This window comes from Ornithodoros turicata, chromosome 2 (genome assembly GCF_037126465.1).
Source record: "Ornithodoros turicata isolate Travis chromosome 2, ASM3712646v1, whole genome shotgun sequence".
Taxonomy (NCBI): domain Eukaryota; kingdom Metazoa; phylum Arthropoda; class Arachnida; order Ixodida; family Argasidae; genus Ornithodoros; species Ornithodoros turicata.
Window position 1 is genome coordinate 81670996 of NC_088202.1, and position 24801 is coordinate 81695796.

The 24801-nt window shown below is 46.7% G+C and overlaps 1 protein-coding gene across 5 annotated transcripts in view; it reads right to left on the reverse strand.

Moving 5' to 3' along the window:
• The window catches only part of LOC135385619 (kin of IRRE-like protein 1), a 569797-nt gene that overhangs the window by 374874 nt on the left and 170122 nt on the right, over window positions 1-24801 (reverse strand). The gene's annotated exons all lie outside the window — the stretch shown is intronic.

Here is a 24801-nt window from a genome sequence, read left to right on the forward strand (position 1 = left end):
AAGAAGAAGAACGATGCTCTGATATAGAACCAGGTGGCGCTTTTACTCCAAACACATTCAACAATGTTGCAATATTATAGACAATGAACGCTGCACTAAAACTGGCATGCAGAAAACACGAACGGGTCTGAAAGGCACCAGGTTCGTGAAAAATGACTGCTGAATACTGTGTTGCTGTCCAGTAAATAAGGAGGCCTTGCTTTCTACAGACCTGAAAGTTAATCATACAGAAAATTAAATATACATATACTCATAGCCGTTCGATTGTTAACTACATGTACGGCCCACCTGTCCGTACCTGTACCTGTCCGCAGCTGTGCACAAACCACCTGCTACCAATGAGCCGTAATACCTGTAGACCGGACACCAGTGGCATGAACAAACTCCGGCTTGTTAGCAACCCAAACCATACTCGATCCAGAATAGTCGATCGTACGGACAAGCGACGTCGTCTTTAAAGTGCCACTACGAGCTAAGTACTGCGCCTTCAGAAGCCTATGTAATTTATGTCATTGCAATCTACACTATATTCTCCCAAAATATTTTTTCTCCGTGTGTCGTGGAACTATCATAAAATATGTGACGTGGAAGTATCACAAAATTCATTTCTAATTTCGAGAAGTATAACATCCTCGAGGTGCCCCAATCAACTCAGGCATCTGGCAGGATTGCTCCTAGAAGGTCCATTTCCGTCTCCTCACCACAGCTGCTGGAGTATTGCAACGTGCGGAGGAGAACGGAGACGCGTCAACTGAACAGTTGACGTATCCGACCGAACACTGACCTGCAGGGTGACTTTATCGCGCTCGGAAACGAGACCGAATTTTTTTCCCAGTGTTATTATTAAGGTTGACGGGAGATGTACAACCAAGAGTCGAAAAGAGGCATCAAGCACAACGTCATCTGTAGCATTCCTGTATCATTTTATGGACTCCTGACTGATAACCATGCCGGAGATGCCACGCCCGCGATCGACATCCATTCCCGCCGCCTGTGGCGTCCTGGACCATTATGCTCCCCAATCGACAACGTTTTGGACGACAAATCATAACGTCTCGTTCCTCAATATTGACTGTGTCATTGCGCTACCCAACATGACGTGCCAGCTCCCAACCTGTTTATGTTCAGTATTATTCTGTAGGAAGTATATAGGAGACGAACTGACCGGCAGCATTCTTTTTTCTATCTTCTCCACGGTTCCGTCACAAGTTCTAAAATCCAGTTAACCCTTTAACCAGCTCCTACGCTACGTTGTACGTTCGTTTCTGTATCTTTAAAATATAATCCCAAAAGTCTGAAATGTGGTTCGCAGTACAGCAAAATGCAATGAGCGTTGCACCAAAACCGAAATAGCAATGTCAAAATAGCGGTGTCATAGCTGCAAATCCCCGCCCCGTTGTCGCTTGTCGCCAGGTCTGCATACGGCCAGGCCAGGACTGGTACGTCTGCTCAAGTGAATTATATGTCCCAGTATTAATTAGTGTGTGTCGGGGAGGGAGGCTAATATGGAAAACGTAAAGGCGTGACATCACGACACCGATAGTTTACCTCTTCGTCTTCTTTTTTTTTTGGGGGGGGGGTTAATTTTGGAGACTATTGCAGCTCTTGCTGCAGTTTGGACTGGCGTTGTTTTCATGTGTGAGCATACCGACAGATGTTCTGTTCCTATGATAGGTATTAAATATAGAAATACACGTAGTTCTGTGCGTTTTCGACGAAGACAACAGCGCGTCAAATTGTGCTATTCTATTCCGAGACTACTGTTTATTCCAGCAGGGACGGAAAATTCGCTTCCAGATTTTCCAGGTTCAAGCGGCGGCCGGTAGTCGAAAAAAAAAAAAGAAATTCTCAAAATAAGAAACCACCCTCAACAATCTTGGGACTCTTGTCGCTATTCACGTGGTCCTTCATTTGCATGTAAATAGGAAGCATGCATAATGCGAAATTTAGTTTAGTGTAACAAGCAGCGCAGCGCCCTTGCAGATGCGTAATCAACTTTACCTCGGCCACTTTGCCGTTTATTTCCGATCCCAATCTGGTACCCATCTTTTACAGCCGTGCATAACTCTAGACATCGCCCCCCCCCCCCCCCCCCCCCCCAGCCTGTGAACTCAAGTCGTGCCATCTCATTCTTCATTGGCCCACTCTCATCCTCAAGTCGCTTGCGCCTGAACAGATTAGCCTCATCCTTTTTTAAAGTCATCTTTGTGTTTAATCTATCTCATCCTTCTGTCACCGCTTGTTAGTTTATCATTCATTTCCTAATTATTTTCTTTTCCTTTGATTTATTTTATTATTATTCCATTTCTTTTTCTTTTTTCCTTGCGGAATAGCAAGAAGACGTCCCGTTTGGCTGACCTTTCCTCCCCTTTTTTTATTTGTTCTAATAAATATATCCCCCCACCCCACCCCACAATGCTACACGGAATTTCGCAAGACCGGACCAGACTTTATTGCTAAACTTTGTGCGTTACAGTCAGAGTGTGTGAGAGGAACTACTTCATATGGGAGTCTTACTACGGACCTAATCCGTAAAAGTCACCTTCCATTACACATTCCTTCATCCATCACAAGCAAGTTAAAGCGCACACAAACCTAGGTGAGCTGATAAACGTCCCTGCAGATTGGGTTCAACGAATGTAACAATACTGAGTTTTAGTATAACGTACGCAGTGGCCTTTGCGTACGTTACACTAAAACTCACCAATATGTATGCACGTGCGCGCGCACGGAAACGCGTACCATTTAAACATGTATGGCGAATCGTAATAGGTGCGCTTACAAGTAGAACATCTCCGGTCGCCATCAGCCCCGCAGCAAATAATTATTAATCGCATTATTAACCATTGCGCAACAGCGCTTTTGAGACCATCTTTTCAACACGTCATAAACACCTTTTTCTTGAGGACGAATTTCTTCTTGAGGACAGGTTATCCAAGGTTAGCTGGCTTGACTCTGCTTCAGTGTAGGTAAGAAGGTAGAAGTATAGAAGGCCGTGAATCACTTCATGAAGACGTTTGCTGAACAATGGAGCGGAACAAGGACACATCGCAGCCCAACGTGTTTCGCCTGAAGGACTTCACTCCAATGTATGTGCGTTTCATATAGGCCTCCATGTATTACACCAGGCCTGAGAGCTCCCAAGAAAAAGCTGTGCAGCACTTAGTTCACTTACCAGCCACATTGGCGCTGCCTACATAACCCCAAAAAGCTGTGGAAGCATACCGCGATCCGCTTCCTGAAACAGTTAAGGGTACCTCCGTCCGTCCTGGCAATTGCGTGCTGCAGCTTCCTCTTTATGTGGTTTCAAATTGTTTTCTACACTACGCCCATGTGTAATTCGTTACCGCTCTGTTTTCAAGTAAACGTTATGTATCTCGAAATTTGAGGTAGACCACTAATTTAAGGTAATTTAAATGCTATCCGTCGGTCGGCACGTTCTGCGCCTGTATGATCATAGCAGACGACGCTAATCGTCATCACACTTTTTTCCTTTTAAGCCTATAGGTTTTATAACACCGTTTATTGTGCAAGTTTTGCGAAGTCAAAATATCCTATATGTCTCTGCGTATAAGGTTTAAAAGAAGCATCTTTGTTCGTGAAAAGAATTTATCCCGAGAAAGCCGAACCTTAGCTGTAATCCTGCGTTTTGCATCCACTCCCTTCCGAAGGCCATCAGGTTGACTGCTGGCTTCGCAGGCGTCAGAGCTTCGGAATAAACAAGCCAGTCTAAGGAGCAAGACATAAATGGGAAAGAAATCAGGGATACGCCTTCATTTAGACAAGCAGCGGCTTCCTTTACACGAAAATTTGCACGCCTCAAATCGGTTGGAACTTTTAGTCAGTCACCGCCAGCTGTAACTCGCATTTCGTTTCCTGGCCATGGCCTCTCCAGGGCGGACGTGACTAGAAATGGCACGTGCTGGAAACAGTAAATTAAGTGCGACGGGCAACTGAACACGACGGAGAGATAATAATGCACATATAGTAGCAGACGACGTGAAGGTATACGTACGAATGGAACGTTCTAAAACAATTGCGGAAAGACCCCATGGACCCAATGAAAAACCAGCTGCCTACCACCTGTCATATCTGGTCGATGCCGTAGAACATCCCGCAGGTCATATTAATTCCATTACCCCGCAGTGACGAGCGACAGAATTTCCATTCTGTTTGGATCAATTATTCTATGCAAAGCTATTTTGGTGTAGCGAATACTTTGTTCCAGACCGCGTTTCATGCGTCGAATCTATTCGCAAACGATCGCATAGAGTACGGATAAATTGGACCGATAAAAAATGGCCAGCGTTGGATGGCGGCTAATATTACCAATGGCAACGTTGGAAATCACAGATCTCCGTGAAATGTTTCAAAAAAGAAAAGCAGAAAAATCTGAAATATTGTGAGACGCTGTGTTCCTGAAGATGCATTAAATATGAACTGTCGTGTGTGCGGGGAGGGATCTAGAGACCAACCGCGCAACGCCGTGGTTTTGTTTTTCTGTCTCCTTTTCGCCTTTCTTTAGCGCGCATATTTTTGAATAGAGATCAACATAAGGGCGCATCTTCCTCCGTTTACCTTGTTTTACAAGAAGAAGACAACAAATAAACATGCAAGCAAAGAGCAGAGAAACAGGTTTCGATTTAACATGCGTCAACTTCACCAGCTCGCTTGCTTCTTAGCCATCTTTTCACTATCGATTTAACAGTTTGTGTTTGACGGCACCGTATCGATCAGCAATGCCTAACTGCGCACATTATCGTGAATTCAGGTGGTCTTTTTCGTTCAGTGCAGTGTGGTGTAGTGTGCCGGTGTGGGTTGAGTGTAGAAAGAACGAAGAGCGAACGTAACGACGAATGAAACGCGACGCAAGTTCCACTGAAGCGACCAATGTAACATGCACACGCGACGGCCTAAAAGCTTTTCTGCCCCACAGCTGCCACTGGAATTCGCATTAGGCTTTCCTCATAAAAACTGACTGTTGTGAGGCTGGAACGCATAAGCAGCCGAACGCAGCGCGAGCCTCAAGGTCAGTGGCGTCACCAGGGGGGTGCCGTCCGCACCGGGTGAAGCGACGGAAGGGGTGACGATCCGCACCAATACTGCCGCTTCCTCCCGTTCTCTGCGGCACGATGACGCCAAACGCAACATGTGGAACTTTTTGCGATGGCACATTATTTTTCTTTCCGAGTGTGGTGTAATGTGTTTATTTATCGTGAATCGCCTGGCACGGAAAGGTATTCGTTAACACGGGCATGGGGTGGGTGACGCAAGGAGCTCCCGTACCGAGTGACGCGTACCCTAGCGACGCCACTGCTCACGGGTCCTAAGGACATGTAACAATGAAATATCGCAAAAGTCAGACAGCAGCGGGAATCAAACCATGTACCTCCTACTGCAGGATTACATTCCATCATGTTCACGAGACGCCGCAGCCTCGTCCCGTGTTGCAGAGCCGTTTATGGGGAGAGTTTGGCCATTCTTTGATCTTTTGCCGCCCAGAGATGGGGGCTCGCCGTGACGTCAGACACGCCATCGCTCCGCCCACTTGGCAGGAATGAAAGGCGAGCCGCGGCGCCACGGGGAGCTCAAGGCTGTAGCTCCGCTCCAAAATGGCGGAATGAAAAAGGCACAGGGTGGTCTTAAGGCGGAAATCACACATATTTAACACTGGACACGCTCATGTCTTATACTGGGAACGAGGCCATTCGAGAAACCGCGAACCTAGCATAAGGCAGTAGGACATCACTCGTTAGTGACGTTAGGTCAGGCAAGGTCCGCGCAGCCTGCCTCGCGGTAAAAAGCACAATCGTACAATGATGCACTACTGCCGTATGCGCCACTTTTCACGAACAGCCTCGTTCCCAGTGTTGGGTTTGACCGTGTCCAATGTTGACTATGTCGTTCACCCTGTCAAGGCGGTAGCTCCGCTCCAAAATGGCGGCACTGGCCTTGACGCCGCCCTTCGTGTGTCGTCAAATGACGCGCATTGAAACAGGTTCATCCCAATGGCCAAACTCTCCCAATAAACGGCTCTGCCGTGTTGTATGTACGTCTGTGCGTGAAACAAAATACCGTGGAAAACGTGAGGAAAGTGAACGCGTGTTCTGTTCATTGACTGAGGCACATCGGCCACTACAGGTTTTCCCGTCCATTTTAGTCCAAGTGCCATGAGAATTAGTCCAGGTGCTACCTGAAATAATCCGAGCGCCATTCAATTTAATCCGGCCGCCATCTGAAAAAATTCCAGATGCCATTTAATTTAATCCGGGTGCCATCTGAATTAATCCATTGTGTTTTTAAGCACTATAACCGCGTACTCACACGAGGGACATCCGCGCAGAATATTCTACAGATATGTTGTGGAAGGAAAAGTAAAAAGCTGCTGACAGGACTTAAATTATGCTGCGTCTTATGTTGAGCCAACGCCTCCTATATTTAAAGATGCCTGTCACGTCGCACGCTTCACAATGGGACTGTGGAGGACGCTTTGTTTCTCCTTTCTTACGCGGCGTGGCGCCACGTTCTGACACTACTTCGAGACAGCCATATCTCCTTTCGCGTGTATTCCTTGTGCTTTCTTGGAAGGGAAAACGCGAAAACAACACTTTTACAGTGTTCTAGAACACACTGGGTTCCGAAATTTATTTGTTACAAAATTCAAAACAAGAAAAACATAAATTAGCTATGAGTGCATATATGTATGAAAGGAAACGTTTACCATGGCCAACACGCAGTACCAACATAAAAACTCAATGTTCTACAACTTTAACACTTTCCGCGATAGGGGTTTCCTTCCGAACATCTTTACAACAGAGTTCTTATCAGTTATGTCCATCGCATGGTTGTTGAGTAGTGGCTTGATAAACTTTTTGCACAGAAGTTCCAGGAATGTTTTTCTATGGTCTCGTCCTTCGTTTTCACAAACTAGGATTGGGATATCCATTAGTGTACGAACAGCATGTTCTACACTCGTTCTGAGTGGATTGGCAATGTTCTTTCTGTGGCATAGCACAATATCAAGAAACCTTTTCAGGCCGATCAGCACCGAAACCAGTTCTTTGGTTGGATACATGAGGCCCCCCCGATCTTGATGAGCAATGAGCCCGTCTACAGGTGCATAACCCTTCGGTTTTTGGACAAGTGCAATGCAGTTCTGGCAGCTTAGTTTTTCTGTTACCACTCGAGCCAAGTATCCTCCAACCAAAGCTATGCTTGCGACTTCAGGGTTGGGCAACCACTGCTTTCGCGCTGTGCAGAATTGTTGAAGTTCTTGTTGCGCTTCCGGCGGGAAAAAATCCTCATTGGGGCGGCTGTCCTTATTGAAGTTCTTATTCGATATTGCTGCGGCACTGCAGAATGACGACGACGAGTTTACATTGCTTTGCATTGACGAAGACACAACACCTGTTTTTAACATTTTTTCGAGTCCACAAAGCACGCTTTTTACGTCCAGTGCATCATTACAGCCTGCCGCTCTTCTGAGAAGCCCAAACAACGCCTCGATCGGGTCGCTGGAAAACTTTCGTGTTAACACGAAGATGAACTTCTTTTCGTTTAGCAGGAAACGGATGCACTGGACATTCGAGATTGTTGTCATTACCAGGGCGTGGTACGTCTCTTTGCTGATGAAGTTCTCGGGGCGACTTTCATTTTTGATTCTTGCGACATAGTCGAGAAACGTGGTTTCCAGCCACTCCAGTCGCGGATCCTCAACGTCACTGAAGTGGCGGCTATCAGGGTCGTTTTTGTGGATGTGTTGCTGCGTGTTGCTAACATCCATAGCTGAAAACCACTTGTACATCATGGTCATAAACTCCACAGTTGGGCCAACCAACGCAAATCGCGTGTCGCATGTGTGGCCAGCTTGGTCTTGCATGTACTGCAAGGCGGCAGTGACAGGTGGAGAAAAAAGTTGCACAGCATGTCTGACACTCATTTTCTCAATGTTTGATGGATATAGGTGTTTTCGTGTGAGAAATCTTATGGGCTTTACAGTAGAACCTTGTTGCATTTTGTAGAGCTCCTTCAAAGAAGTCGATGAGATTTCTCTGTCGCCACCCATGTCCTTTGCGAGAAACTGTGACCGTATGTTCTTGATCACATGACATTGGTCAAAAGAAAGAAAAAGACGCCGGCAAGGGTCCACTGGATGAGGGGCTGACGTTGCTACTTTTCCTTTGCAAAGTGCTTCCATAGCAGCAACATTTGTTTTGTGGTTATCTGTCACCAGCCTGATGACCTCAAACCCCAGCTCTTCCGTCTTTTTTATTACGTGTATTATTGTCTCAGCAAGCTGTACTCCTGTGCAGCCCTTTGTAAAAAAATATCCCACAGGAATTTTGAAGCGATTAGCCAAGCCACAGAGGAGGAAGCAAAGCAACGAATTTGCCAAGTTGTCGTTGTTGCCAGTTGACACCAGGTGCTTTAAATCGGTGCTCATGTCGACGTCGCCAATGAAAGCATCACGCTGTTTTTGATATTGCAACTTTTGTTTTATCCGCATTTCATCGATGACCATACTGCAAGCCCTTGATTGAGGCGCAGTTAGACCTTGAAGCTCAGTTTCTAGCCTACAGCGCACGAGAGACGTGAAACCGACTTCACCAGTGGACGTCCCTATATACTTTTGCAAGGTGTTCCTGCAAGGGAGGCGCAGAAGGCATTCAGCGCGAATATACTCATACGCCTTAGTTGACAGATTCCTGAGGATAACGCAATGCCTCAGCGTGATTTCCGACCACGCTGGTTTTTTTCTCTTGTAGTTAGTCACCTGATCGTGTATAAATGCAGCTTTTGCGTTGTTCTGCTCAGCATCGGCGACAACATGCAGGAAACTACTACAGTCATCTTTGAGCTGGCGAAACTCCTTGTCTTGTTGGTCAATTGTTTCTTTCATTCTTTTGACCTGCAACCGCAGAGCCTTCTCTTTTGCTCTCCACTTCCTGCGGTTCACAAATTCAGTAGCAGACGACCTGGCGCCACCCGTCTGCGTAGCATATGCTCGCTTCGCTAATGCTGGCACTCTGGCTGGCGCTTCATCGAAGATAGCGTTGTTGTCGTCACCCGCTACAGTATCTAGCGTGATTGGTTCTTTGTCTGCAGTTTGACCCATGAGTAGACCGACACAAGTGGCTGCGGCGCTTAGTTGTGAATGCGCCTCGGCAGCTGAAGGGTCAGTACACTCCATAGTGCCACGGACGGATTGCGTGGCGCCTGTGTCTGAAATTTTCTTTCGCCTTTTGTTTGGAGCATCGTCTTTTTCGCAACGCAGCTGCGGACGCTTGCGACTGCTTGGATCCCGACGTACATTAGTAGGCGTGGGCTTCATGTATGAGGGGTATCCCTCGAACACGCTGGGAACTGCTCCCTTTTTGAGTTGTCGTGTTTTGGTGTTGTCCTTGAAGTCTGAAGTGGCAAAGTGCTTGCTGCAGACAACGGAATAGTTTGATGTAGCATTAGGCTCCCAGTCTCTGCGTGAGATCGCCTTTATCCACTGCTGGCGCAACTCTAGGTCGGCAGGAATTTCGTGAAACGAAACACCAGGCTCTTTCTTTCTAGCACTTGACGTGCATATCGGCACGCAGCAGTAACGCATGTTGACCACTGTCTATCGAACCAGGCATATACGAAGGATTCTTCGTGAACAAAACACATTGCGTTGGGCTAGCATCAGAGTTTCGCTTTTCGCGCCACTGCCGTGTGCTCCGTAACAAACAGGATATCTCCAAATTAATGGAAGAATATTGAAGACGACAAAAGAGCAGAAATTCCACCACGTCTTATCTTTCACACGACGCTAAAAGAGACGATAAGCCACAAATGAAAGTAGCGTCGAACAACACCGTTACGGGTTTCTTTTCTGTCGTCTGCTATTGAGTTTCCTACGACAGTACCGCAGAACATTGCCCAAGTAAGGTAAAACACAAGGAAATGCAATGTTGAAGGTCAAATATTGTTTACTTCTTTGTATAGCAACTTATTTTCACTTCTACCAGTGGAAAACTGTGGAAAATGTAGCGAGTACGGCCGCTGCGACGACGCGCTGTCATGTGTCGGAAAGCAGCGCCACGAGCGGAGAACTCTGTCAAATGGAGGAGAGCAACAGGAAAGGGCTGGGCATGGCAAAGAGCAGCCGACGTGACAGGCATCTTTAAATATAGGAGGCATTGGTTGAGCATTCGCGAGGCGCCGAGATATCGAGTGTTAAAGCAGAAGCGTAGCAGACGACACCATTGGTCATGTCGCCTGCTACAGAATATCTTCTGAGTGAGCTGCAGGATATTCCGCACGGTTAGAAGAGCACGAAAAGACATGACTCCCATGGCAGACGACACCACTGGTACTGTCGTCTGCTACAGAATATCTTCTACCCAGAACTGCTGGATATTTCGCGCAGTTAGAATGGCGCGAAAAGGCATGGCTCACATAGCAGACGACACCGCTGGTGCTGTCGTCTGCTACAGAACATCTTCTCACTGAGCTGCAAGACATTCCACGCGGTTAGAAGAGCACAAAATGCATGACTCGTATAGCAGACGACACCATTGGTCCTGTCGTCTGCTACGGAGTATCTTGTAACTAAGCTGCGGAATGTGCGGGATGTCTTTCCGTGTTCTTCAAACCGCAGAGAATATCCTACGGTAGACTCACAAGATATTCATTCGCAGACGACAGGAACACTGGTGTCGTCTGCTATGAGCATCATGCCTTTTCGCGTTCTGCTAACCGCACGGAATATCCTGCAGTTCAGCCAGAAGATATTCTGTAGCAGACGACAGCACCAGTGGTGTCGTCTGCTATGTGTGTGCTGGCTTTTCGTGTTCTTCTAACCGTGTGGAATACCCTACAGTTCAGTCAGAAGATATCCTGTAGCAGACGAACTCTACTAGACGAACTTTACTAGACGAATACTCCACTAAAATAGATGTCCACAAAGATGTCCCCGTGTGAACACACGATTATAGTGCTTAAGAACACCATGGATTAATTTAGATGGCACCCAGATTAAATTGAATAGTATCTGGATTTTTTCAGATGGCGCACGGATTAAATTGAATGGCGCCTGGATTATTGCAGATGGCACCTGGACTAATTAAGATGGCGCTTGGACTAAAATGGACGGGAAAACCTGTAGTTGGTAAGCCATGGTTGATTGTAGCATAACGGTCAGCGCGCTTCACCGGCAATCAGGAAGAGTGCACGGTTAGATTCCTGCCGCTCTCTGGCTTTTTTGACGACTGACACATTTCATTGTTCCATATTTCCTAACCTTTCCTCCTACGCACCACGGCATTTATCTAATGGTAAATTGCCCTTCTGTTGGGCGCTGGTCCGCGCGGAAGAGTAAAGCGGGAGTTACACCATGAAAAACACGGACACGGAAATAATATGCCGTATATCTCGTTTTTGTTCGCACACTCTAAGAGCTCTTCCTTTTCCCAATTCATAATCACCCAAACAAGTTGTTTGTTGTTCCTTTCTCCACTCGTTCTAATGAGGCCCTACCGCCGTGGCGGAAAACAAAAACGTGAGGCATGATGGTATGCGCCACTTTCGGTGAACGCCGACGCCGAAACAGAGAGGGAGATATTCGGTGGCATTTCGCCGAGTCGACAAAAACACTACTTTCTATTTTGGCTATTTTTCATTTTTTGAAGGATGTTCAGGAAATTGCCTTCGGGCTACGGAAGGAAGCTGGACGAAAAGCGGGACTTTTTCAGGAAACAAGGCGTATGCCGTCCCTTGGCACTTCCTACAGCTTTAACGAGAGACTGTCATTCTCCCTACATTCCTTTTTATGCGAGGATGAAATATCAGCTGTCTGTGCACACTTCTGCGCGTGGTCGAGGCGGCGGACATGCCGGACAAAAGTGAGAAGTAACGCATCACGTGGAAACATCGTGCTCGTTTCCGGTAGCAATAAAGGCACTAGCCGTTATAGACAATACGGACAAACGACGGTGCACTATATTTTTTAAGAAAAAAAGAAGAAGAAACGACGCGGCGGTGGCATGGTGTCACTCGCGCAAAAAGAAAAGCGATGTCTTTGCTAGTGGCGACTGCTAGCGTCAGATTTCTCTGCGTGCTCAAAGGAGGTGGAACCCTTTGTCTGGCGACGACGAAATGGATAGGCTTAGATAGTCCGCTTAATTGATTAAGATAACCAAACCGGCTGTGCACGTAAAAAAACAACAATAGCAAGCCTTATAATTGATTGAGCTATAAAGGCTTTGTGTTCATAAACAAATGATCCGTTTGTTATTGTAAGCACCCGGAAAAGTGCCAATATTTATGGTACGGGTTTGCCACCACGTCTTTGCTTTTTCTGAGCGTTGTTGGACACTAGAACCATATTTTATAACATAGGGTGCACTGCAAATGCCAATTTGATGACGCAGGACGTGAAGTCGCTTGCTTGCGCGGGAAGTAGACGCATGTCCGCCATTCTGAGGGTGGATTCACACGGCGGATGGATCCCCGGGAATCGGTCCGCGGACCGCGTAGACGTCACAGGTGACGTGGACAAAATGTGCGTTGTACCCGGTCCGCGAGAAAGCGGAACCGGTCCGTGGACCTTTCGCCGCCGAGCTACAAACGGTCCCCCGGATTCGCGGGAGATCTGAAGAAGAAGCTACAGATTTGACTCGTCCCGTCTCGTTACGACTGGCAACCCACACATCCACCCATTTTAAGTGGAAGAAGAAGAACCCTGCTCCTTCTCCAATCGCAATGGCGGCGAAGTCTGCTGTACTACTATGAGAGTATTTTCCCTTTTTTCCATTAGGAACAGTTTTTTTTTTACATTAGGAACTGTGGAATGTGGGGGACGAGATGTATCACAACGTATATTTCAAGAAAAAGTTGTGGGAACGAATCGTCGAAGAAATGAAAACGAAGTACCCCACGCTTGGAGCTTTCTGTGCCGGTGAGTGAATTATTCGACAGAAATAATAAAGATACATGCCACTACTTGAACGTGCGTTTCCTCTTCTCAAAAATCTCATCATCATCTGATGCAGGCAAAGCGGCTGCGATAGCGCAAAGGTGCCTTTTGCGTTGAGTCTCCATCTTAAAAAAAAAGTACAGCTCAAGAGAGCAAGAAGCCGCGAGCGTGTGCGCTCCAGGTGGACTTGTCCCCTCTCGCCGGACGTGCCGTGAGAATGCACAGCGGGGACCGCAGATCGTTGATCCGCATGACGTCACTTGTGTTGAGCTCGCGTCACGAGGATTTATCCCAATTGCGGTCCCTCGTGTGAACCCGCCCTGCGGCTGCGCATCGCGGCTTCTCCCGCACAGTTTTTTTTTAGGGAGTCGCAAGCCGGCACTTGCCTGGCTGACATCTCCTTTTGTGTGAATAAACATATACCCCCCCCCCCCCCCAACGCCCTGAGAGGGGAGGCACAGAGCCAAAACTCGACATGCCGAACTCTCTCCACGGCATCTTGTTTGTTGGCTAGGGGCCGCAATACCGATGTTCTCTTGGCCAGTGAGGTGTCCAGACCACACCTTCTCGTTTTTCGTCCTGCTGGTTTTCGGCAGTTGTTTTCGCATTACATCGATTTCCTGACGCGTACGCCATTAATATAATTAAAAGTTAAACGTGATGAGCTGCCGAAGCATCAAAATGGGGGGAAATGCGCGCTTACTACATGAAGGATCTACAGGACAGACCAAAAGAACAGCGGACCGAGGAAATATCGCGAAGAATAGCGGCAAGCTCTCCACAGTGAGGAGAGTAGGAAAAATCTCCCCCGACGTCCCTTGACGTCACCATTCGCGCCGTGACGTCGCGTCGGGCGTCACCAAGGAAGCTAGGCATTAGAGTGCTGCGGTGGTAGTGGTGCTCATGGAAAACACCCAGACAGCACACCTAGCGCCCGGATTCGAACTTCCGTATACCGACAGGAGTTGTGGACAACTATCAGTGGACTATCAGTGATCAGTACACGTAATGTTTGCAATACACGGAAGCACGAGATGGTGATGACTTGATGCAACGCAACAAGACCAAATGTTCCCAAAGCGAACAGTAACACGACCACACGGTTATCAAAACTGTCCTCCTTCCCACGTGTATATGGTTTTCAAGCACATCCAGCTATCATAGCTACAGCCTTACGTCCTCTGACTCCATCAGTAGGTCGGCCAACTTTCACGTGACTTCCGTCTTTCGTTCGCCGCGTTCCAACCAGGCACCAGAAAAGCATTGAAGATACAACACAGAGCGTCGCGGATTCCCGCTGGGAATGCGAAGTATGCCTCATTTCGCGGGTAATCGAAAGTGGCCAGACACGAAACAGCACGCACTCGAGGCCTCGACATTATTAGCCTCACGTCGACCTCACTTTCGCAAGCCAGCAAGAGCAGTCCGGTAAGCGAAATTAACGGCGTCAAGGTCTCGTCAGCCTCGGAGGAAAGTCCGTTCCAACTTCGTGCCCTTTCCTTCGCGGATAATTTCCGGAGCAGTCCCAGGGCTCGTTCGCCTGCTTCCGTCTTCACTTCTTCCACGACCTAACAAGTTTCACTACATACTGTGCAGATAGCTATAGGGATAGATCAACAAGTAACTTTTCCCCCCGGTGCAGGAAAGCTGTTCCGCGAAGTGGCAGCGGAACTGTGTGTAAACACATGCCGGGATTTGAGCGCGGTTACAGACAGCTTGAGTCATTGTTTTGAACGGCTCGTTGTATGGGCTAAGTTGGTCATCTGGCAGGGATTCGAAAGAGCAGGCCTCTTACTTCACTGACGACACACAAACACACACACATAAGTGGGATGATGATGTGGTATGTCATTCCCCTTCACTGATGACAACAATAACAACAACATAGATGAATGGATGATGATGATGATGATGTGGGATGTTTCGCTGCATTGAGTGCAGGACCCTACCCCATACTGACGACACATACACACACATAAAGATACCTTACTGACGAATTTTTATCTAAGGTGTGGAAAGTTAGGAGGAGATGGGTGGTAAAAGTTCATAGGTTGCTTGTCAAATAAGATGTGCGTGTTGCGCTGCTGCAAATGAAGATCGAGGTACCCGCAATTTGATAATGAAGTACAGGCTTGGACACACCTGTCAAGAGATGTGTTGTTGATCGTTGACGCATGTAACGATCGAAAACTATTTCAACTCTTAGAAGACGTTAAATGCCTATCATTAGAAAGAAAAAAAAAAATGAGAACCGCGGATACCCCTATATTGTCAATAGCTCAAACTGTCACTTTGTTGAGCGGACGGTAATGCGCCTTTTAAACAGCGTGTTGAGAAAACGTTAAAGCGCCAAAGAGCGTGTGATGCTAAATGACGCTGCAAAAGGTATATCATAAACGAGAAAGCGGTTTGAGTCACCTGGTTCATGTGAAATAAGTAAGCCAGATGTCGCGCCGGTTCTCTCCATGTGCATTCGCTGCTTCATTCTCGCCCTTCATTGTTTTAGTAGTTGACTAGCACTCGCAAAGTTTAGGTAACGTTCTTCAAGGCTCCGTAAGTGCAGTCGAGGATCAATATCATAAAATGTAGAGATGAGACGAATCCAGAATTTTCCGAATCTGAATCGGAATCCAAGGAAGGTGCTGCGAATCCACAAATCTTACGAATTTCGAAACTTTCGAATCCTTTCCTTAAAAAAAAGAAAAAGAGACAAGAGTCTAAGAGGTAAGGAGAAAAAAAAAACTTTTATTGTAAAGTGTTTTGAAGCAGAATTTGATATATTTGTTTAATGAGAAACAAATTAGATAATAGTTCACTTTCAGGAGCAAACATACCCGTATACTTTTTCCTAAATGTAATTTATTTAACATGTTGTTCATCGACTACCGGAAATACATAAACTCTCGAGTCTGAATTCTTTCCGTGAAACTAACAATGAATCAAAAGCAAAACCATGCTACTTTAGACTTGTAATGAAAGTTCCAGCTTGAACCCTTTCAGTCTAGAGCAATGTAAAGAAACAAACAAGAAAACACCCAGCGACCAATCGGGCTTTCGGTGGACTCCGGAGGCGCCAATTTTAAAAAAGACGTGTTTGGTGGATACGAAAGATTCGATTCGTCGTTTTGGGCACTGGGATTCGGATTGCCGAATCTCGAACCCCTGCCTAGGATTCGAGGATTCGGCTGGAGCGTCCCTAATAAAATGCGTTATCTCAAAGCACAAGTCCCCCAGGACTTAGAGGTGAGCGCGGATAAGATTGACAGTATGCGTATCCGCATTGTACCGGCGCATGCGAGATCCGCGACCGCACCCTCAACCGCGCCAGTTGAAATAGGTGTATCCTTATCTGCAGTCAGTGTGTTTTTAGGAGAAAAATCCGCACGACGAAAATGTTATCTTGGAAACATTTTCATTGTTAAGCATGCAGACCACTCAAGAACATTATGTCATCCAGAATTGTGCAATAAAATGCTGTTTAAGGCGCAACAATGCAAAGGATGGCACACTGCGACACCGTTTTTGATTCTTTGAATTCGAATGATTTGAATATTGATGATTATTGATGAATATTGATGATTGATATGATTGAATATTGGATTCTTTGGATTTTCGAAAGACACCCTAATGCTCATCTGCGGATAAAATGGTGATAACCGCGGTAACCACGCGTGTGCGCGGTTTTATCTATTCACACACACTCAAACTACTACTAATAATAAATGCTGGATGCATGAGAGCCAGTGTTGCCCACGGAAATTGGGGTCGCTTCACACCAGACGTCGCCCCGACAGATTTTATCGCACTTGTGACAGCCAATTAGAATGTTCTAGAGCGACATATATATCTCGTGTGCGCTATATTGAGACATATATGAGCAACACGCTCTTAACGGGAGATTTCGCAAGAATCCGAAATAAATTAGCTGAACCCCATACCGAACACAGCCTTCGTACTCAATTTGCGTGAGTAATTAGTTCCTAACTGATGACGATCAGAAACCAAACTGCGGAGAGGAGGAAACAGAGCCCCTTCAGCGTTTCCTTGGTGCGAAGATACCGTGACGTCAAACGCGTCATGACCGCGTCATCGTCTGTCCATTGTCCTGCATTCCCCCTTTCGTTTTCAACAAAACAAGAGCAGGATAGAAGTGCATTAGTTTTAGGAAAATGTTGCTTTCTTCCAAAGCAGGACAAAATAGGCAGTGCAAGAAAAAGGGGCCCGGTGACGTCAGCCCAGTGTTGTTTTCAGAAGCCCATTTCTTCACAATAATTCCTGAATAAATCCTGACAGCCGAAATGTTACAGATATACACAACCTCCGTGTGATTTTGGCGCGGTCCCCTACTTTAAATGTCATCAAATATGTAAGCTGCTTGCTTGTTGTTTTACGATACCTTTGAGTGCATACCACAGCGACTGGCGACACTACATAGACATATTACTACCCGCATAACCGCCCTGGGGCAACGAACTGCTTCTTTAGAACCGAGGGCCACGAAGCGCATCAAATGAGCACCAAAAATCCCATCGTCGTTGACAAATATGCTGCCGTACATTGGATTGGACAGCGGATATCGATAAAAGGCACCCGCAGAAAAAGGTGAAAAATGAGTGTGACGATTCGTATGACAAAATACATATGCAAAACAGACGGAAGAACATTTTCAGCGTGCCTAATAAAATAACCAACGCAGGAACGAACGAAGGAAGGCAAGCGACAGAAAGATGAGTGCTTGAGGTCAACGCTTGTGCACCGACGGTAGCCTCGTCTCACTGGGGGCGTTGCGTAAAAGTGATCGGTCCCCGCAGTCGGCTCCGTGCCCTCTACTGCTACCTCGTCGCGAGAACACAAACAGCGACTGGACAGAGGCAAAATTTATGAAGTGCCCTGGACCACATAGGAGAGAGTCCTCCTGAAGGCACCCAAGGGAGCTGTTCCATAATTGCTTGGGAGAAGTGGGCCGTCCGGGAATGCGCTCGGAGGAAGCCGAAAAGGAGTCTGTAATTGACGGATCTTTCTGGTACGGCCATTCTTAGAATTCGTGCGGTATCTTTTGTGGGCGTGCGCACAATACTTCTCGAGTCATCAGTGGCAGTCGATACTCCGTTTACCACCCTTACACGGGAGAAGCAATAATCGATTATGGAACACGGAAGATTGCCAGATGCGAAGAATAGCGATGTCCTTTTGGAGACGTCATATGATGCACGACGGCATTGTGTCCGAATCTCATACTTGTGAAAGAAAAGCACACACACGATTTCGTCATGGTATAAAGAACGTTATGCCACCGGATGCGTTTCAAGTATACAAGGAACAAAGTATGGTGTCAGCTTTAATTTGTAAGCAGCTAATCGGAAACGAAACGACGAAACAACGTCCAACTTCAACTCCGCACTTGCGCTCGTGGCAGAATTCTTTCTTCGACTTTGCCCACGTTTCACAGCAATGTATTCCAAATCTCCAAGAAGTTTCGCTTCTTAATTGTTGCTCACAAGACAGAGAGAGAGAGAGAGAGAAATCTAAGTCGTGTTCTCCGCGAGAGGACCCCTTCCGTTACCCTGTATAACCTGGAGCCACACTCACCCACCTGTGTTCTTCGGGTCTCTCAGTGTGAGCTGGTTTTCATCCGAAAAATTATGCCAGTAAGAATGACAAATTCCTACGTTGTTTGCACGTAAAATGCAGCCGCACATGTGTATGCAAAACTGTGCCCTGTCCGCTTTTGTTAACGTACCGCTTCTCGACATCGATGAAACGCTGCTGCCAAATTGTTCCTGAAGAACACAAAGCTTCCTGTGCTAAAACATAACATTACCCAAACATAAACTCGCTCATCTCCCTTTGCTTGTTACAATATACCAATTGATGTTTGTTGAGAGGTCTTAGTCTTAGACGCGGAGCCCTGCCGAATTAACAAATGAAGAAAAGTCGACGAGTACAAAGTTTACAGTACTTTAGGCTATAATAGACGATTTCAGGAAATCCCAGTGTTCCTTACGCACGCGTTGCATCCTGGGAGATTACGGTCACGAGGAAGGGAACAGCACTTCACGTTTCGTTTTCGCTGACCTTGACACCTCGTTGACAAGGGGCTGAGAGAGGAGGACTCGAAACAGTTCGGAGGCCTACTCCTCTTTTCTGATAGGCAAATTCCCATAGTGCAAAGTCGCGCTAAGCTTTTTGGGGTTTTCTGAAGTCGTCTATTCGACGACTTCAGAAAACCCCAAAAAGCTTAGCGTCTCGTCTATTCGACGAGAGGAAAATGCGGACGTTGGGTTCTAGGGGGAATACCTGTACACACGTTAATGCACTTCTCCTAACATCGTTATTGAAGGCTCACCGGTGTTTTGAAATGCGTAACGGCATTTAATGAATAAAAATTCACTGCACTCTTTGGCGCACCGCCAAACGCGTATGAAATACGATAGCATTGAAACAGACGAAGGGCGGTTCCTCCGCTTTACGTGCGGCCGAACGAACCCGACCATAGGTTGCCATTGGCCTCGTGCTGAAAGATGGGTTGCGCCTGCAAATACGTTCACTTCTTGTTCAAGTCACCGTATTCTTTGGTGCGCATTTCTGATGTTGATATCGATGAAGAAAAATTAATAGGGGGAAATTGAATTCGTCACACAACAAATTCTGAATTCGCGCATTTCTGAACATCTGGCGGAGTGTAATGGCGGCACGCTTTGTCCCACGCCGCTTACGTTCCTCATCCTCGGCCACCGCGTCTGCATCTCCCGCAGCAATGGCGGTACATCTGCGAACTTTATACTTGCACGAATGCTCCGCAGCACACCGCCTACGCTGTAACTCCGTGACGTCCGTGTTGGCAGACGACGTGCACGACATCACGTGACATGCGCTGTGCAGACACTGAGCGACTAGCGGCATGGCTGAGCGGGTGAAAACGTCCGCACGTTTCTGGTAGTCAAGGTCGTGCGGAAGATTAGGAGGTCGTAGGTTCGAAGCATACCAACGGCCGTGCTGTCTAAGGGTATTTCCTGGGTTTTCCGGCATACTTTTGAGATGCATGTCAGCACAGCCGCCCACACCAACTTCCATGTCCCCCGCTCCTTCCTGCTGTCCTCTCTCTCTCTGTCCACATCTGTACGCCGCTCATAGCCGCAGTTGCTTCGTGGCGCCAACACGGATTCAAAAAGAAGCACACATTAGGGAGTCTTAGCACATCGGAGGCACTCTACGAAAACGATACGATAAAGGAAGCTGTCAAATCCAAAATCAGCATCGTGATGTCAGCCACTTCAAAGGATGTATATCATGTCTTCGGAATCGTTACGGTAAAAACCTTCCAATCTGCTAAATCTCTTCTAATCTCTTTTAAGGAGTAGCAAGCCGGCACTTGCATGGCTGACATCTCCTTTTTGTGTGAATAAACATATACCCCCACCACCACCACCACCACCACCACCAACAACAACAACAACAACAACAACCCTAAATTTCCCTACTTAACCGGCGCTGCGATAAAGAAACCCCTCCAAGCAGCGTGACGCGACGCGAACACTTAAAAAAAGAGCTCCCCTGGTAGCACACGATCCACAACCACACGTGGCTCGAAGTGAGTCAACCTACAAAATGTTTTCGATCCACCAAATGCGACTGACAATACCACATCCTTGCATCTGCCTTCATATGCTCTTCATAGATTTCTCTCCAGTAGTCCAATTTTTGTCTTCAGCGGCACAATAGATTTGGTCCGCACAAAAGCTAAGCAGCTTGGTTCGTGCAACAATTCATTTTTACTCAGTGTTTAGTGTGTCGGCATACCACAGACTGCATGTGCAACGAGATCTCTTCAGAACAAAACCAACAAGCAGTCATACATATTTTTTCACTTGATACAAGAGACTTTTCACTCGATCGTTTATAAATGTACGGAAATTAATCGAGTGCTGTGTGAAGTGACGATAAACATATTTGAAATATAGTTGAAGCATTCAGATATTGCTTTTCGAGCTCACATGTCGCATAAAACCAATCGTTCTGCATCACCACGATATTTCGGCGGCCATAAGAAGAGCAAGAACATGAGGCTTAGGAACACTGACATTTCTGCTGTGTGTTAGCAATGGAAAGGATAAAGGGACAGTAGAAAAACTTTCGCTAGTGCTTGCAGTTCGCTGTCATAGATTGGATCTCTCCAACAATGGGTACTCTCGCGTTTTTAGGGACAGCAACGATGTCGAAACGCGTTGTAGAATGTGGAGTGCCTCCTTCGAACCGCCGTTGCGACAGCAATACAACTTGAAAGAAACCCTTAAAGAATCCGAAAAGCTCCATAGGCTTCAACTATTTCACCGCATCAGACTCGTGTGTCCAGTTATTTGCGTTGTCGTTGATCTAACGGCGCACACTGCACGGCCTACAACAACAACAACAAATATATCATGACTATGGCCTGGGGTGCTTCACCGCTGGAGAGCAGCACACTACCCCATTACACGCGATTCGCGTGTAATGGGGTAGTGTACTGTTCTTCTAGTGTACTGTTCATTTTCATATCTCAATCTCATGTATCGCGTGACGCGAAACATGAGATGTGAGATATGAAAATGGCCTACAGAAAAGTATTTAGGAGTGATCTGCTGGTCTAGAGTGAGGTTTGCGATTCTAGCCCTCTCCCATTCGTATGGCGTGTCAATTTAACCTCATTTTGCCGCACTTTGGCGCTCAAACGAAAAGACAACAAAAAATATAGGCGGAGCCAAGGACTCAATTCCACGGATTTTCAGCAATTTATTTCAATTAAATTTCAGTAATTGTCGTTGCGTTACAGGTGCTAGAGTTAAATGACCACGAGGAACCCATTTCCTCAAAGAAAACGTTTTGCTGACTTGAATTTCGGAGGTAAATTCAAGAAATTAAATTTCCGTCAATTGAAATGAAATAAAAATAGTACCACTATGTGGCAAATGCTCCTGGTCGAAAAAAAAGCCATTGACCGCATGTCTCTCTGTTGCCTACGTTATTTTCTATGGGTTGGTTGGTGGACCACCCTGTATAAATAATAATGTGGAGTAGGTTTACACTCAAGATTGTCTGTCTACACGTGTGTGGCTATAAAAAAGGCTACAGAACTCATGCAGCACAATCATGCTTTGCTTTCTTGAGACGGAGTCCTCAACAGGTATGTTACAACGAACCATCTTCGAGGAAGTTACGTAACAAAATTGAATAAGTTTCCCGTTCACAAGATCACGAGATTGGAACAGATTGGAATCACCTGGCGGAATACAAAAAAAGTGTGTCTCAAATGTGATCGCTTAAGGGAGACAAAGCGTCAGGCAGCACTTCAAGAAACCTCGATGCATATCGCACCAGCAACCTCATTTCGGAGAATCGGCTTCGCAAGAGCACCTTGAGCAGCGATCGAGCTCTCTCAGGTGGGTTGGCGAACACCTCCGAACGCAATTGCGAGCCCAAAGAACTGGTATCGGAGGCCTCCTTCGAGAAATTTACAATGAGAAAAATAAGAACGCTACAGGTTCTTCCGCCGTCGTTGCTCAAACCGGCGGCTCCCTCTCACACAGAGGAAGGAAGGCCAAACAGCTTGCCTTTCTAGTTCTCTCGCACCCAGCGCCCACTGTATTAGACTGTCTCTGAGAAAATGCGTCTCTTGGGGGGGCCATGGAACTCTGAAGCGCTGCCCGAGGCAGTCGGCGAGGACCTGGTGCACTGGAAGAAGCGCAAGATAGGAGACATTAAAGAGAGTGAGCTTCACGCAAGATTAAGCCGACTGCTGCTTTTCCAACGAACATCTGTGGGCCATAAAAGCTTCCGCGGGTATTACCTTCGAGGAAGTAAAGGAATTAGATTGAAAGTATGCACAAAGAAAGTGCTGCGAAGCGTTGATGAGCGTTTCAGCGGCAATTTGCGGTTTCGAGTTAGCTGTCATATTGTTGCATGGGTGGAAAATGCACACAAAAGACGTCACAATTTATACTACACAACTGAATAAGCTGTTTTGCTGTGTTTAGCGAGAAAGGAAGAAACAAGTTCTGTGGAAGGTAAGAGCGAAGGAAATACGTGTAGAGTTATGCGCGCATAACTCTTTGCCCCTGTACGCTTGACTCAGATAGCAAGTACGTTCGTTTACGTCGTGAATGTTAAAATATATTCGTAAAAATATATATCGTATGATCACCGTCTGTCTTCCTACCCGCATATGTCTACCAACGCATGCAGTACCTGAACGTGCTGTACTCGCTTTACTCAGAGATCCCTCTCTCGTATAAGGTTGTACCAGTGCGACCTACGTTTCCATTTTTTCCCTTCTACATCTATTCTACTATATCCCTCTCTTGTTAACCAGCATTCGCGTTACGAAGCACAATGTCATGCAAGATAACAAATAGTAAGATACCGGGCAAAGGTAAAATGTACTGTCATGAACCGTTCATTGTTAAACCCGGTCAGATGGTCATTAAATGAAACTCCATACACCTAGGTCTCTTCTGGAGGTCACAGTTCATTGTGGAAGAACCTTAACGCAGCCTATGGGAAGGACTTTCTGTTGCTGTTGCGAGCTCATCGGCGACAGTTCTCCACCTGTTCCATGCCATGTTGATAATTCACTGTAAAATCATATTAGTTAGTTGTTATGGAATAATTGCGTTCTCATGCGACCCCACCACGCAACTCTGGTCGAGAGGTGCCTAGGGACCGGCGATCGGGTAGTTCTGCCGCGGGATCTAGTTTGCGCACGACACCTCGATCATGCTGTCTATGGTGGTTGTGGTAGGCGCTTGTAGTACGTTCCAGTTTTTGTATGGCCTGGAACACGTTATTGAATGAAGTTATTCTCGTTTAGAATGTATTCGCATAATAAGCTCATGCTATATAACTGACCGAAACGCCGCACCCGAAGCGACAGCACCGTGCTGCTCGTTTATGTGCGTCACTATAAACGGCAGAACTATATAACGACAGTGACTGCCTTCGTATTTTTTGAAGAAAATATAAATATTTGCACACTGTGTTCGATATCGCGTGAACTAAAATAAATGCAACCGTTGCTGCCCGAGGGCATGCTCAGGGGGCGTGGTCGTCGACGACATAAAGCTGCTGACAGTTTAGCCATAGTTCAGCTCGATCGACTTCCTCTAATAGCGGTTTGCAGTAACTGTGTGCATGGTTGAACAAGCGGCAGTGAACATGAAATTGATGCCTCTAATACGAATAATGACTTTAGCAGTTCCCCTTAGTCGAGGTTTAGAGAGAAAATGAGTCAAAATAGCCCTGTATCCCCAAGATATTACCACGGGCGTGGTCGGTTCGGTGCAACATTCTCTCATTAGTGATTTCTTCACGGTCATGCTAAAGTTGGGAGTTGCCAGGATGTAATCCGGCCGTCTTAAGTTTGTTCCTGTCTTTTCCGGAAGACTTTCCGGACAGATTTATGCGCAGGATACACACCAACCCTCACCTGCCGCTCTTTCTGGTTGTTAGTTATCCGTCCACGTCTCCAGGCCTCGCATAGCATCAGTTCATTCGCAGTGCTAGCGGGGCATGAAAAGGACAGTCTGCTATTTCCTTACGACCCGAAACAGTGGGACAATGCGCTGGTATGACCGGGAAATTCTCGCACATCATAAAGGCAGGTGGTGCATCATACCTTACAATACTCGTCGTGCAGCCGAGTTTCGTGAGGACACATGCAACGCAACATCAGCACCGCTATCCAGCGCCTCCCACGGTCTACTGCACACTTCCCCCTTTGTAGTGTTTCCATCGACCCCCTGCTTTGACATTCCCGCCAACCTCTTTACAGTGAAGAACGTAGAAAATAATTAAACCACAGACTCGCCTCCAACGCTTGAGTC